At 38.5% G+C, this 15,435-nt stretch overlaps 1 pseudogene; it reads right to left on the reverse strand.

The window, feature by feature from the left end:
- Positions 1-308: 308 nt before the first annotated feature.
- LOC103093629 (purine nucleoside phosphorylase-like) lies at positions 309-3,985 on the reverse strand (annotated as a pseudogene).
- Between the last annotated feature and the right edge of the window lie 11,450 nt (positions 3,986-15,435).

The following is a 15,435-nucleotide window of genomic DNA, read 5'->3' on the forward strand; positions in this document are numbered from 1 at the left end:
AGGGAATATTAAGAATAGTAGTCCTTTCAAAATATTAGCAGCAGCTTTAGTGCAATGTAGGCTTAATCCTCACATCCACTAGAGGTGGAATGAAGAATGTTGGCTGTGGGTTAGGAGTTACAATGGAATGATCCAGCTTTAGAGGGAAGGGACAAAAGAAATAAGAAAGAGAATTAGATAACATTGGGGGGAGGTGGAGGTCTAATAGGATAAGTAGATATTCCAAGGAGATGAAATACCCAGTTCTTCTACCAACCCCTTAGGGAAAGGAGCTAAGTGGCTCAGCAATGATTAGAAGAAGCTTGCCACTATCTGAAATGAAAGTAGGCAGCAGGGAAGGAGAGGTCAAAAAGTCTTTTCGAATGGTGGCTGAATGTTTTCCACAGAATACAGACAAATTCTTCCAACTTCTTGGCAGCCTCCTGCCCAGCCATGTAAAAAATAGACTCGAATACAGGACCACAATCCCCATGAGCCTTTGCTCCACTTCCCCAGAATGCCTTGTAATCTCACCTGGGCTGAGATAGAGAAGGTATTTAAGCTGATTCAAAGGCTTTTGAGGGGCTCTTGGCTCTTTTTGGACTTCTGTTTTGAAGCAGGCTCGTCTCTTGCGTGATGTGAGGTTATTTTGTCTAGGCCTCTGGCCTAGACACATGTTTCTTACTTGTATATTCTTTAATCTTTAGCCTTTAATAAACCTCTAAAAAAATATAATACTCCTTGCAGAGAGAAACTAATTTCTACCTGCCTCAGTCTCCCCATCTCCCCTAAATTTTAATCTTTACAGCCATCAGTACCTCTTCATGATTGGCAGTCTCATGGGTTTCCAAGATTGATTTGTTCGTAATAAGGGAGAATCCAAAGACCCGAAGGCCACAATGTCTAGCCACTATCACTTCTGGCACCATGCTCATGCCCACAGCATCAGGTCCTATTTTCTGCAGAAACCAACACTCTGCAATGGTTTCAAGGCTGGGACCTCCCACCATAACGTATGTAGCTTCATAAGGTGGTTGTTCTTGATCCATTTGTTTCCATATACCATGGGCTTTCTGTCTCAAAATTTGATCATAAGCATCAGACATGGGAGGAAACCTTTCTCCAAATCTTTTATCATTGGGTCCTTTGAGTGGATTTTGGCCACTGAGACCTGCCAAGTTGATATGATCTCAGATCAGCATAATATCCCCAATTTCATATTTGGGGTTCAGTCTACCAGCAGCATTGGTGACAATTAACGTATGCACATTCTTAAATTGGAAAACCCTCACAGGGAATGCCATGGAATGCCACCTTCGAGAGTGCATAGCCTTCATACATGTAGAATCGACCCTGCATCATTACACAGCATTTGTCATTTAAATATCCAAACACCAATCATGCTGCATGACTTGGTACTGTGCTCTGAGGGAAGTTGGGTGTCTCACTGTAGTCAAAGGCCTGCAATTGGGTCACTTTATTTGCCAACCCCCCCCCAATCCAGAACCGCAGATCACTGCTATTTGGGGTCGATGTTCAGTATTGGATAAAAGCCACTCAGCTGTTTTCTTATAATCCTCATACTTGTTTTTTTATTTTTTATTTATTTATTTTTTTAAACCCTCACCTTCCTTCTTGGAATCAATTCTGTGTATTGGTTTGCCAGGGTCACACAGCTGGGAGGTGCCTGAGGTCAGATTTGAACCTAGGACCTCCCATCTCTAGGCCTGGCTCTCAATCCACTGAGCTACCCAGCTGCCCCCTGGTATATTTTTAATTACACAGTTGATCCAGCTGAATTAAGATAGAGGAAATTTATGTGGTCTGAAGTCTCTTTATAATGTTACAATGAAATAAATAGAAGAATATCTTTAAAAGCTTTAATCACGGGGACCAGAATTCACTGGAAAAAGGTTCCAAACAGTATGTTTTGCTCAGAAGCCTTCTTTAATATATGCTCTGTACAGGCTTTGTAGCAAGACTCTTAATGTGTGAATTAAACATGGTAACTGCTCATCCATCACTAAGGGTTTTTCGATCATCAGAATAGATGATTACTTCTCCAACTGGTCTATTGGACCTGCCTGCTATTCCTTTAGTGTCCATTTCTTTTCCATTACATAAGTGTTTGAATGTATTTTCTGTATTTCCCCCCAGGATACTAAGTTGAGTTTTCAACCAGAAATAACACCTGTTTATTGGCATCACTTCAGGAACAAACACATTTATTTGTCTAGTATTATTGATGGATAATAGTGAGCCTGGAGTCAGGGAAACAATTCCATTCAGCCTCAAACTCTTATTAGCTGCACGACCCTGATCAAATCAGTGGCCCTTAATGGCTGCCTGCCTCAATTTCCTCATCTATAAGATGGGGATAGCACATACGTCCCAGCGTTGATTTCTGAACAAATAAGATGAGATAATCAAATAATAGTTGTTAGCATACTGGTTGTCATAGTGTTATTTAAACATCATTATTAGCTCTGTAGTGCCCTTCAGGAGATACTACTCTGTAGAAAATCAGAGGATTTGAAAATGTAACTCTGGAAGGGAACATGAAGATTATTTAGTTCAAATACCCCATTTTATAGATGAGATAACTGAAATCTAGGAAGGAAGAAGTTTGCCCAAAGTCACAGCAGGATTAAGTATCTGAGTTAGGAATTGAACCCAGGTATATAGTACCTTCTATTTCTTGAGCTCCTTCCATTTTACCATGTTGTCACCTGGGTGAAATCTCCCCCCTGCCATTTTCCTCTCTGGGTGCCTATTTTGGGCTACTTTGGGGCTTGGATTTCCAAGTTATGTCTCTTAAATCAGTCTTGTCTCCCTCAGATCATTCTCCAGGAGGGTAGCCTGCCTAAGTGGTCTGTGTGGCTCCACTGCTTGTTGGTGAAAACTGAATAGTCCTATTGGTCCTGGGATATCCACATCTGAGATAAGGGGACTGCCTGGAGTCAGAGTAAATATTAATAACAAAATGCATACAATCTCAGGCTGTGAAGTTATTTCATATGAGTACCATGCCTTTGATTTCTTGTACACTGAGTTAGTTAGATCCCTGGACCCCTCCCTCATTCCTTCCTGCAGACAAAGTAGCTGATGTGGTGTGCACCACAAAAATGCTAAACCAAAGAGCAGCAGAAGGTCCTGTAGCACTGACAAACAGGTTTCCAGCACTCAAAGGCATCCTCAGTTCTAATATGGCCTCAGACATGTCCTAGCTGTGTGTCTCTGGGAAAGTTGCTTAACCCCCATTGCCTAGCCCTTACCACTCTTCTGCCTATTGGTTCCAAGGCAGAATGTAAGGGTTAAAAATCCTCTTAACCATACTGGTAAGAAGATGCCTCCTTTTTGCTTCTTCTACTGGAGAGTGATTCTTCCTACTCTTTAGAGAAGGCTCAATGAATCACCTCCAGAGACTGCAGTGAAGAGACCTTTGTGAAGGGCATTTGGCTTCAAGCCTTTGTGGCAATAATAGCTCTTTTGATCTCTCTCCCTGAGCATATTATATAGGGCTTCCTCTTTCCAATGGGAGAAATATTTTGGATTTGACCAACTAGAGCAGACCAGGATAGGAGCCTTTAATTAAGCCTGATCATCTATTGCATTCCTGATTCTCACCTGTGTCTTGTTTAGACTTCATTTGGGATGAAACAAGGATATTGGTAAGAATAAACCATATCCTTCCAGAATCTTTTCTATGGTTGGTAAATTTCTACTGAGAATTGGAGGCTGGTAGCCATCTGCCAAAGATATTGGCTTGCTTTTCTATGGGATCTAGCAAGCCACCATGAGGGGTTTTGAATAGTCTGTCCCAGCCTAGACAAAAGGGCTGCTAGCCCCTGAGTCTACTGTCCATGTTGTATTAGAGAACTCCTCTATCCCTCCTCTGCTGGGAGTTTACAGTTTCTGAGGTCTCATTTTCTGCTCTGTGGCAGTAATTCACTGGTTCATCTTTAGAATTTTGGAGGAATGGGCTTCTGAGAATTGGTTTGGCCATAGCTTTTAAGTCCCCAAGGATTATAGAATGAAAAGCATGAAATTTTATACTTGTAAGAGATGAGAATAAGTCCCTCCCATAACTGCAGGAGAATCCCCACTCCAGACTAGGCAACAAACATCCCCACTGCAGCATGTCTAACTTTTTCAGTAAGATTTCAAGTATAGGAGAACCCACTACTTTCTGGAGAAGCCTCTCATTTGGGGGCAGTACTCAGTGTTAGAAAGTAATTTCCTGACACCCAACCTCAATTTCTCTTTGCTGTTTTGCATCTATTGCTATTGTTCTTCTCCTGGGAAACAAACCAAAAAAGGGTTTCCAAGGAAACACTTCCAAAGGAAAATTATTTAAATACTTGGAAATAATCATCATGTTCCCTCTGAGCCATTACTTCTCTGAGTTAAAGTTCCCAAGGTACTTTAACAGATACCTAGTGGGCATGGTGTTGAAATGTTTTGTCATTCTGGTTACCCTCATGGGATCAGATATCTAGAACCTGAAGGGGCCTCATTCATTTAATGCAAATGTCTTATTTTAAAGTAAAGGAAACTGAGGCTGAGGATGGACCTTGGTAAACCACTCCAGAGAAGCAGGATGCCCATTCAGGAACAGTCAGGCATATCTCAACATCGGCTAGTAGAGAAATGAGCTCTTTTCTTCTAGAGAAGGACCAACTGATGGAAGAAACAGTATTGGGCAATTTTTCAGAGAACACAGATGCTTCTGGAATTACTCAGAATGCATGTATTCCACAACCCCAAAGTCAGGCAGGGACTCTACTTTGCCTAGTCTAAGCAAAGGAACCAACTAGTCCAGGACTGTCCCTTCACCCTTTGTAAGGAGTATGATGAACACTGTCATGATTAGAGCTCAGATAAGCCCAATTGTACCTCTTTCAATGGAGCCCCCTGAGTCCACACTTCCTAAGAAGGGCACTCCCTCTGTTGCACCAGTGACTGAATTCAGAACCAGGGACAATGGACAGCTCAGTGGTGTTTTCTCCTTCTTCAGTACCCCAGTGTGGAGGCCACAAGAGCTGGTAGCTTAACTGTTTCAGAGCTCAGCACACTCACATCTGGGCTATCTCCCTCAGAGGAGGGCACTGACTGCTGTCTTCATGGCAAGTCCCGTGAAAGGGTCCAACCCAAAGCCAGATGCCAACCTCACTTTAGTCCAAATTTCAGGTACTACAAGAACTAGGTTCATAGCAGAGTCTGTCTCAAACTTGACACCAACCAGTGAAATATCAGCAATCTCCACTACCAGTAGCTCTCCAGCTTTATCTGAAGGAAGAATGGGAACTCTCTGGTCCTAAGGCTCAGAAGTCATAAGTCTCTCACAACTTGGACAGTCTTCAGCACTACTTGGTGCATGATGCTGCTTTAAATATTTTTTGTACATATAAACGCTTCCACCCTTTTTTAAACTTTTTGTTATACAAACCTAATACTGATATTACTGGCTCAAAGGGTATAAACCTTTAGGCATAAGTCCAAATTGCTCTCCAGAATGGTTGAATAAGTTCACAAATTCCACAACAGTGCATTAGGGTCTCAACTTTTCCATAGCCTCTCAAAGTTTTGTCATTTTTCTTTTCTGTCATAATAGCTAATCTCTGATACATTGTAGAGTTACACCTAAGAGTTGTTTTAACTTGAAATTTTCTAAATTATAGTAGTTTAGAGCATTTTTTGCATGTCTAAAGGGAACATTAATTTGTTTGAGCACTCCCTCTTCATATACTTTAACTAGTGATCATTTTCGGAATGACTTGCATCATTATATAATCAAATCATTTCTCTGTGTACTTGATAAACGAGGCCTTTATTAGAGAGATGTGTAAAAATTTTTTTGCCACTGTTTACATTCTGGCCTCTACCTTTCCCAATTTGCCCTCTTTTTCTATCAGTTCTCCTATCCCCTTCTCTTATTCCCTTCCCTTCCTTCTTTCCAGCAGGGTAAGATAGCTTTTTAATACCCAATTGATTGTTGATATTCTTCCCTCCTCAAACCAATAAAATAAGACCTCCTTCCAAACCTCTCTGCTATATTCCTCTCCACTCAAAAAGCTCTTTCTTGCCTCTTTTATGTGAAAAAATTTAGCCCATTTTATTTTACTCTTCCTCTTCCTCCCAATGCATTACTCTTTTCTCATGTCTCTGTTTTATTTTGTATTATTTTATTTTGTAACATCCCATCAAATTCAACCCATACTCTTGCCCTCTGTCTATGTATATTTCTTCTAACTGCCCTAATAATGACCAGATGCTTTGGAGTTACAAGAATCATCTTGTGCAGGGATATACACAGTTTAATCTAATTGAAAGTCTTGATTTCTTTTTTTCTGTTTATCCTTTTATGCTCTTCTTGAATGTTGTATTTGAGAGTCCAGGTTTCCATATTTCTGATCTTTTCATCAAGAATTTTTGAAAGACCTCTATTTCATTGAATAACAATTTCCCCCACTGAAGGATTATGTTCATTTTTGCTGGGTAAATGATTCTTGGTTGAAGTCCTAGCTATTTTGCCTTTTGGAAATTTATATTCCATACCTTCTGATCCTTTAATGTAGAAGCTGGTAAAGTTTTTGTTATCCTGATCATGATATTTGAATTGTTTCTTTCTTTTTGATGGTAATATTTTCTCTTCAATCTGGGAGTTCTCGAATTTGGCTATACTATTCTAGGAAAGTTATCCTTTTGGTCTCTCTTTCAGATGGTGATTGATGAATTCTTTTGATTTCTATTTTGCTCTCTGATTCCACAATATTGGGGAAGTTTTCCTGGGGGAAGTTTGATAATTTCTTGAAAATTAATCCTGAAGCTCTTTTTTTTTATCATGACTTTCACATAGTCCAGTAATTCTTAGATTATCTCTTCTGGATTTAGTTTCCAGATCATTAGTTTTTCAAACAAAAGAAACATTTCACATTTGCTTCTATTTTTAAAATTTTTTTTACTTTCTTTGATTGTTTCTTAATATCTCATGGAGTCATTATTTTCCACTTGCTGAATTCTCCTTTTTAAGGGATGTTTTTCCTATTTTGATTTTTTAATTAATTAAGAACATTTTCCCACGGTTACATGATTCATGATCTTCCCCTCCTCTCCTCCCTCCCCCCTCCCAGAGCTAAAGAGCAATTCCATTGCATTATATATTTATCATTGTTCAAAATCTATTTCCAAATTGACTCCAGAGCATCCCAAGTCTTCTCCATCTCCTCTCTGGACTCAGAATCCTTCCCCTTCCTCCACACTTCTGCTTTATTCTTTTCTTCCCTTCTCCTCAATACAAATATCTTGTATGTCCAGAAAACCATTGCATCCAAAATTGGAAGGAAAGCAACAAACTGGGAGAACATTTTTATAACAAAACTCTCTGAAAAAGGTTTAATTTCCCAAATATATAAGGAACTAAGTAAAATCTACAAAAAATCAATCCATTCCCCAATCGACACATGGTCATGTATCATGAATTGGCAGTTTTCACAGGATGAAATCCAAACTATCAATAAGTACATGAAAAAGTGTTCTAAATTCCTCCTGACTATAGAATTTCAGATTAAAACAACTCTGAGCTACCACCTCACACCTAGCAGATTGGCAAATATGACAGCAAAGGAAAGCAATAAATGTTGGAGGAATTATGGTGAAATTGGGACAGTAATACACTGTTGGTGAGGCTGTGAATTAGTCCAACCATTCTGCAGGGCAATTTGGAACTATGCACAAAGGGCTTTAAATGAATGCCTGCCCTTTGATCCAGCCATAGCACTGCTGGGTTTGTACCCTAAAGAGATCATAAGGAAAAAGACTTGTACCACAATATTCATAGCTGTGCTCTTTGTGGTGGCAAAAAATTGGAAAATGAGGGTATGTTCATCAATTGGGGAATGACTGAATGAATTGTGGTATATTTTGGTGATGGCATATTATTGTGCTGAAAGGAATATAGAAATGGAGGAATTCCATGTGAACTGGAAAAACTTCCAGGAATTGATACAGAGTGAAAAGAGCAGAACCAGGAGAACCTAGTACACAGAGACTGATACATTCAGGCACAATCGAATGTAATGGACTTTTCTACCAATGGCATTGCAATTACCTGGGACAATCCAGAGGAACTTAGGAGAAAGAACAATATCCACATCAAGAGAAAGAACTGTTGAACCAGAAATGCATTAGAAAAATATATGATTGACCAAGTAATGTGATATGGGTATTAATAGGGTTTGATGTTAAAGAATCATTCTACTGAAAATTTGGATAACGTGGAAATAGATTTTGAACAATGATACATGTATAACCTAGTAGAACAGCTTGTTGCCTAGGGGAGGGAGGAAGAGAAGAGGGGGGGATCATGAATCATGTAACTATGGAAATATATTCTTAATAAATATAAAAGAGAAATGTAGTTGATGTGAAAACCAAACAGTAGTGCAATTTTATGTTTTAAAAAAAAAGTGTTGAATAGAACTGTGAGGCCATCACCAAGTGGCAGTAGATTAGGAATTATGTAGAATCATTTCCCCAACTAAGTGCTATGGGTATAGTTTCTATTGTGTAGGTATCTCAAAAAGTGATGAAGGAGAAATGTTTCTAGGGTTGGTTGCAGATGTAATGTAAATAAACAACACAGGAAAATTAGCTAACACTAAGTTTGTAAAAGAAGTTAATATGGGACAGGTGCAGTAGCCTCTGGAGGCTGTTTACCATTGAGATAGAGAATGCCATTAGGAAGGGAGTATGGTCCCAGCATGGAGATTCATTATATCTGGTTTTATATATATATATATATATATATACATATATATATATATATACATATATATATATGTATATATGCTCCCAGAAAATCCTATTCAGGACATGGTTGTTAGAGCCTTTCTGATAAGGAAACAGGGCATCCAATCCAGTTGCTTAGATGGAGGAAGCACTCAGATAATGGGGCAATGAAAATGGTATGAGGTCTACATGTGACATGGCATGACAAGATTGACTGAGACCCTCTAGGATGTCTGATGGATACTACTTATCTGCCAGCATAAGATTTTTGAACAATGAGAGATCCTCATTGAAGGGAACTATCTTGATATAACAGAGTTTGTTCTAAATCATGACTTTTCCAAGGAAATGACTTTCCTGAGAACCCATGGACCAGATGAAGATAAAGAAGTTTGATACTTGAATTATGGATAAAGTGTAGCTGAACAATAGTATGTAGAGCGATTGCCTCTAAAGCTTGATGAACCCCACTTCAGAAATACTCCATTTTGAAATCTCTGAGAGTGTATTCCAGGAGAAAATAGTCAATAAGTTTTTCAATTCTCAACTTTCCTGATTCTCCCCTAAGGACATCAACTTGCATCCAGCATATGAGGAGTCAATGCTACTGTTATATAACAAGGGATCAAACTGGCAAAGGAAGGGAAAGATGAATTAGTTCCTGAACAGGCAGTTGGTAGAATCAAAGGTAAGTACAACACAATGGCACAGTCTAGCAAGTTGTTGGAGGCAAGTGTTGGAGCAATCTCAGAGGTTGTTGCAGGGTCTTCTCAGTGGAATTGAATAGGCTGGAGCCTAGATGCCCAATCTGTGCTGTGTAGAGCAGGTTAGTGATGGTGAAGTTCAAGGTAAATACTTCCAAGGTATGTCCACTGGCTATAGGAGGAGAAGAGAAATTCTCATACCTGAAAGTCAGGCACACTGGTCAAGATAACTGAAAACACCTAGCTACTAGTGCTCTACTCCCTTCTGGGAGACAAACTCAGCACCTGGGCCCTACTGATGGCCATTTTGTGGGACCTCTCCCATTTTTACCTGCTTACATTTGTATCTTCCAGCTTCTAGTCTCACATCTACTACTGCCCAGAAAACAACCACTGATACTGATAGCTTTTTACCTGTGGAACTGGAGATTGGTGAAAGAGGGAGAGATGTTTCTGGACTGAATGTAGTTGCCATCAAAGTTATGAAGAGAAAATTATGAATGAAAACCTCTGAGAACTTCACTTGTCATTAACCATGAGCATGAGATATGGAGGAAATAACCCTTCTTGGCCTGAATGCTGACTCTCCTTTTGGGATCTCTCAGTCCTAAACTATAGGGACTAGGGTTCAGTCACCAGAAGAGATTAAAGGGTCTTGTACAAGGAGGCAGCTTAGACTATAAACTCCTCCATTCAAGTATAAACTCCTTTTAAGTAGGCATTACTACATTCTTTATATTTTTCCTTGGAATTTAGAATGGTGCCTGTTATATTTAGCAAGTACTGTACATGGAGTTGTTTGTTGACTATTGACAGTCTATCAAACCTGTTTTCCTTGGACCATTCTTTTGAGAGGGCCATTCAGAAAGGTCTTGTTTCCAATTTGCAAGGAGATTCATTTAAATGAATGACCCATTTATTCCTATGTTTTCAAGTGTTTTTAATAGGAATCAGTGTTGTAAATTCTCAAAGGCTTTTTCTGCATCTATTGAGATGATCATCTGATTTCTGTTAATTTAATTATTGATATGGTCAATTATGCCAACAGTTTTCTTCACATTAAACCAGCCCTTCTTGCCTGTTGTAAATCCCACCTGGTCAGAGTAAATGATCCTTGTGATATATTGCTGTGTTCTCCTTATTAGTATGTTATTTAATATGTTTGCATCTATATTTATTAATGAAATTGGTCTATATTTTTTCTCTGTTTTTGTTGTTCCTGGTTTAGGTAAGAGTGCCATATTTGTTTCATAAAAAGAATTTCGTAGGATTCTTTCTCTGCCTATTTTCCCAAATAGTTTATGTAGCATTAGAATTAATTGTTACTTTAATGTTTGATAGAATTCACTTATGAATCCATCTGGCCCTGGGGATTTTAACTTGGGAAGCTCATTGTTCCTCTTTCTGATGTCTGATTGTTTAAAGGTTCTACTTCCTCTTTTGCTAATCTGTGCAATTTCTATTTTTCTAAATATTCATCCATTTCCCTTTGTCAGATTTATTGGCATATAATTGGGTATTATAGCTCCTAATGGTTGCTTTTTTATTTATTGAAAATTTTATTTAATCAATTTAGAACATCATTCCTTGGTTACAAGAATCATCTTTCACTCCCTCCCCTAGCCCCACCCCTTCCCATAGCCGACACACAATTACACTGGGTTTTACATGTTTCCTTGATCAGAACCTATTTCCATGCTCTTGATGTTTGCACTAGGATGTTCCTTTATGTTCTATATCCCCCCAATCATATCATCCCCCTAGACCCAGGTAATCAAGCATTTTTTTTTCTGTGTTTCTACTCCCACAGTTTTTCCTCTGGGTGTGTATAGTGTTCTTGTAGATATCTCCAAGGTGTTCAGGATCACTGTATTGCCACTAATGGAGAAGTCCATTACATTCGATTGTACCACAGTGTATCAGTCAGTCTCTGTGTATAATGTTCTCCTGGTTCTGCTCCTCTCGCTCTGCATTATTCCAGTTCACATGGAATTCCTCCAGTTTATTATTCCTTTGAGAACAATAGTATTCCATCACCAACATATACCACAATTTGTTTAGCCACTCCCCAATCAAAGGGCATTCTCTCATTTTCCAATTTGTTGCCATTACAAAACACAGCTATATAAATATTTTTGTACAAGTCTTTTTCTTTATTATCTCTTTGGGGTACAAACCCAGCAGTGCTATGGCTGGATCAAAGGGCAGGCATATTTTTATTGCCCTTTGGGCATAGTTCCAAATTGCCCTGCAGAATGTTTGGTTCAATTCACTTTGTCACATCCCCTCCAACATTCATTACTTTCCATTGCTATCATGTTAGCCAATCTGCTAAGTGTGAGGTGATACCTCAGAGTTGGTTTGATTTGCATCTCTCTGATTATGAGATTTAGAACACTTTTTCATGTGCTTATTAATAGTTTTGATTTCTATAACTGAAAATTGCCTATTCATGTCTTTCCTTCCTTTGTATTGCTTCCCTCCCCATCAGTCTGTTTGTTACCCTTCTACTTCCCTATAGGGTGCAAATCAATTCTCTGCCCCAATGTATTTGATTGTTCTTCCCTCTTCAAGTCAATTTCAATGCATATAAGAATTCAGTATTTCCTATCTCCAACCTCTTTACCCTTCCATTGTATTGATGTTCTGCCCCCTCCCACCATATGCTTCTTTGTGACATATAAATTTACTTCATTTTGCTTCTTTTCCCATTTCTCTTAGTATTAACCTATTTAAAAAACATCTAGTTGTATATATATATATATATGTATATATATATATTACATATATGCATATACAAATATCTATATGCATATTTGAGTCTTGGCATTTCATCCTATACATTTTCTCACTGTTCCCTTTAAGTTTAATTCTTCTTGCTACCCAGGTGATAACAATTTTTAAGAGTTACCAATATTCTCCTTTCATATAGGGATACGTATCATTTTAACTTATTGGGTCCCTTAAAAAAGTTTTTGTTTCTGTTTTTGTTTTTCCCCCATTCTTAATTACCTTTTTCATGATTCTCTTTGAGTTCTGTATTTGGGCCTCAAATTTTCTGTTCAGGTCTGATCTTTTCTTTATGAATGCTTGGAATTCTTCTATTTTTATTAAATGACCATACTTTCCCCTGTAAGAATATAGTCAGTTTGGCTGGATAGTTGATTCTTGGTTGTTGACCTAGTTCCCTTGCTTTCCAGAATATCATATTACATGCCTCCCGGTCCTTCGGTGTAGGGCCAGATCCTGTGTTTTCCTCACTGTAGTTCCATGGTATTTGAATGACTTTTTAGCAGCTTGTAATTTTTTCCCCTTGGTTTGATAGTCCTTGATTTTGTCGATAACATTCCTGGGTATTGTCAGTTGGGGATTAAGTAAAGGATGTGATTTGTGGATTCTTTCAAACTCTGCTTTTCCCCGTGTTCTAGAATGTTGGGGCAGTTTTCTTGAATAGCTTCCTGTAGGATGATGTCCAGGCTTTTTCTCTTGTCATGGTTTTCTGGTAGACCAATGATTTTTAAGTTGTCTCTCTTGGAACAATTTTCTAAATCTTCCGTTTTGTGAATGAGGTGTTTCATATTTCCCTCAATTTTTTCATTCTTTGGATTTTGTTTTATAGTTTCCTGATGACTTTTGAAGTCACTTGCTTCTAATTGTTGTATTCTGGTTTTTAAAGACTGAATTTCATCCCTGGCTTTTTGGTCATCCTTCTCATTCTGATCTTTCATCTCCTTTGCCTCATTTTCACACTGATTAATTTTGCGTTTCAAGACACTATTTTCTGTTTCCAGATGACTTATCTTGCTTTTTAAAATCTTTTCCCAGTTGTCTTCATCCTCTACTGCATTTTGAATTGTATTTTGAGTTCTTCCAAAGCCTGCGTACAATTCACTGGAGTTTCTGTGTTTTTGCTTAGTGTTCCTTGATTCTCCTCTGTTATATTAGCTCTTTGTTCATTGCCTGGATTGAAGGTGTTGATTAATTTTTTTCTTTTTCTGTTGTTTGCTCATGTTTGCCCTTTCTTTTCCCCCTATAGTTGCCCTTAGTCTTGCTCCTCTCATTATGTGCTGGATCTATGGGTTTGGGCATTTCTGGCAACCTTCAGCCTTAGATCTTAGCAAGGCATTCAGAGCAGTCTGTGGGGGAGTGGGTATTAGAGCTTGAGCTCACCTGCCCTCTGAAGGCTTGATAAGATTAAACCCAGCTCAGTTGAATTTGCAGAGCTGGATGTGCCCTGAGGGAAAAACCTTGGGAAGGGGGGGCAATATGGACTGTCTCAGCTATGATTGGGCTGCCTTCTTTGAGGTTCTTTCCTGGATTCCTCCCTGCTGATTATGTTCAAAGCCCTGAGCCTGGCAGAGCTTTGCCTGCAAGGTACCCCCTTCTAGACTAGCACACTTGCCTGCCCAGAGATTCCAGCCACTGCTGGAGGGTCAGTACTGTAGGTGGGGGAGTGGTCCTGGGACTTTCCTTCTTCCTTCCCCTTAAACCCAAGTGTTCTCAAATTCAGGCTTTTGGGGGGGGGGCATACCTTTTAATGTGATTCCAGCAGGAGGGTTCCTTAGCTCTGTCCTATTGTTAGATTTGGTTTTCAGTCCCCTAGGAACATTTGGTTTTTAATTGGTCAGGAAGGGTTTTCAGAGGTCTGCACTTTCACTGCCTCTATGCCTCCTGATTGCTTTAATTTCTTCCTCATTGGTGGTGAGCTCACCCTTTCAATTTTGATTGAATTGTTATGATTATTTGTTACTGATTTGTACTGATTATTTGTTATTCTTTCTTAATCAAATTAACCAACACTATTTTGTTTTTTCATCAACCTTCTACTCTTATTTATTTGTTCAATGTTTCTTACTTATAATTTTATTAATTTTTCATTTAAATTTTAGGAATTCCAATTTAGTCTTAAATAAGGTTTTAATTTTGCCTCTAGTGTGTAGGATGAAATAAAATGACCACTCACCAAAATTATAATTACAAACCTGGAGTCAGAGTAGATAGTAGAAGATGCAGTCTTTATTCTTCCTCATGAGGAAGGGGACCCCTCCCTAATGTCAATTCCCAATGCTTGAGAGCAGATACAATATTTTATAGATTCCTAATACAAAATCCCCACCCTCCTCTGACCAATATCCCATGTTATGGGGGCTGAACTTACAATCTAAGCATGAAGGTCTAATCAGTCAGAAAAAAAAAAAAAACAAACAACTTGCACAGCATGTGCTTCATCATGAGCTTCATTATGAGCTTGCACAGGGGAGTGGGGGAGAGGGGTGAGGCTATGAAAGGATAGTCATGTCCTTATGAGGGATGTCTCTGGCTCCTAAAAGTCAGAGGAGAAAAGGAAATAGGATATCCTAATGGTTTTCTTCCTTGAGATGAGGCTTCCCAACTTACTGGGTCTGAGCCAAAATAAGTACTTGAGGCCTTATTCTGAAATCCTAAACAGGCTTTCATTCCCTAATGGGTCTAGAATAGACATCTACCCAAAGAAGAATAAATTCGTTCTTTTCTTTCCACACAGTAATTTTTATTTGTACACCCAATGCATTGATTGGCATTTTCTCTATTTTATTGATGTTAAAAGTATTTAGAAATATAAACTTTCCCCCAAATACTGCGTTAGCAGTATCCCAGCAATTTTGATGTTGACTCCTCATTGTCATTCTCATGAATAAAATGATTGCTTCTATAATTTGTTCTTTGACCCATCCTTTATTTTTAGCATTAGTTTATTTAGTCCCAAATCAATTTTTGATTTACCTTTACATGGAGTTTTTTGATTATTAATATTTTTTTGCATTATGCTCTGAAGAGGATACATTTGTTATTTCAGCTTTTCTTCATTTGGTTATGAAGTTTTTCTGCCCTAATACATGATCACTTTTTGTGTAGGAGCCATTTATTGCTGGAAAGGTATATTCTTTTCTATTTTCATTCAATTCTCTCCAGAAATGTATTA

The sequence above is a fragment of the Monodelphis domestica genome, chromosome 3 (assembly GCF_027887165.1).
Source record: "Monodelphis domestica isolate mMonDom1 chromosome 3, mMonDom1.pri, whole genome shotgun sequence".
Lineage (NCBI taxonomy): Eukaryota > Metazoa > Chordata > Mammalia > Didelphimorphia > Didelphidae > Monodelphis > Monodelphis domestica.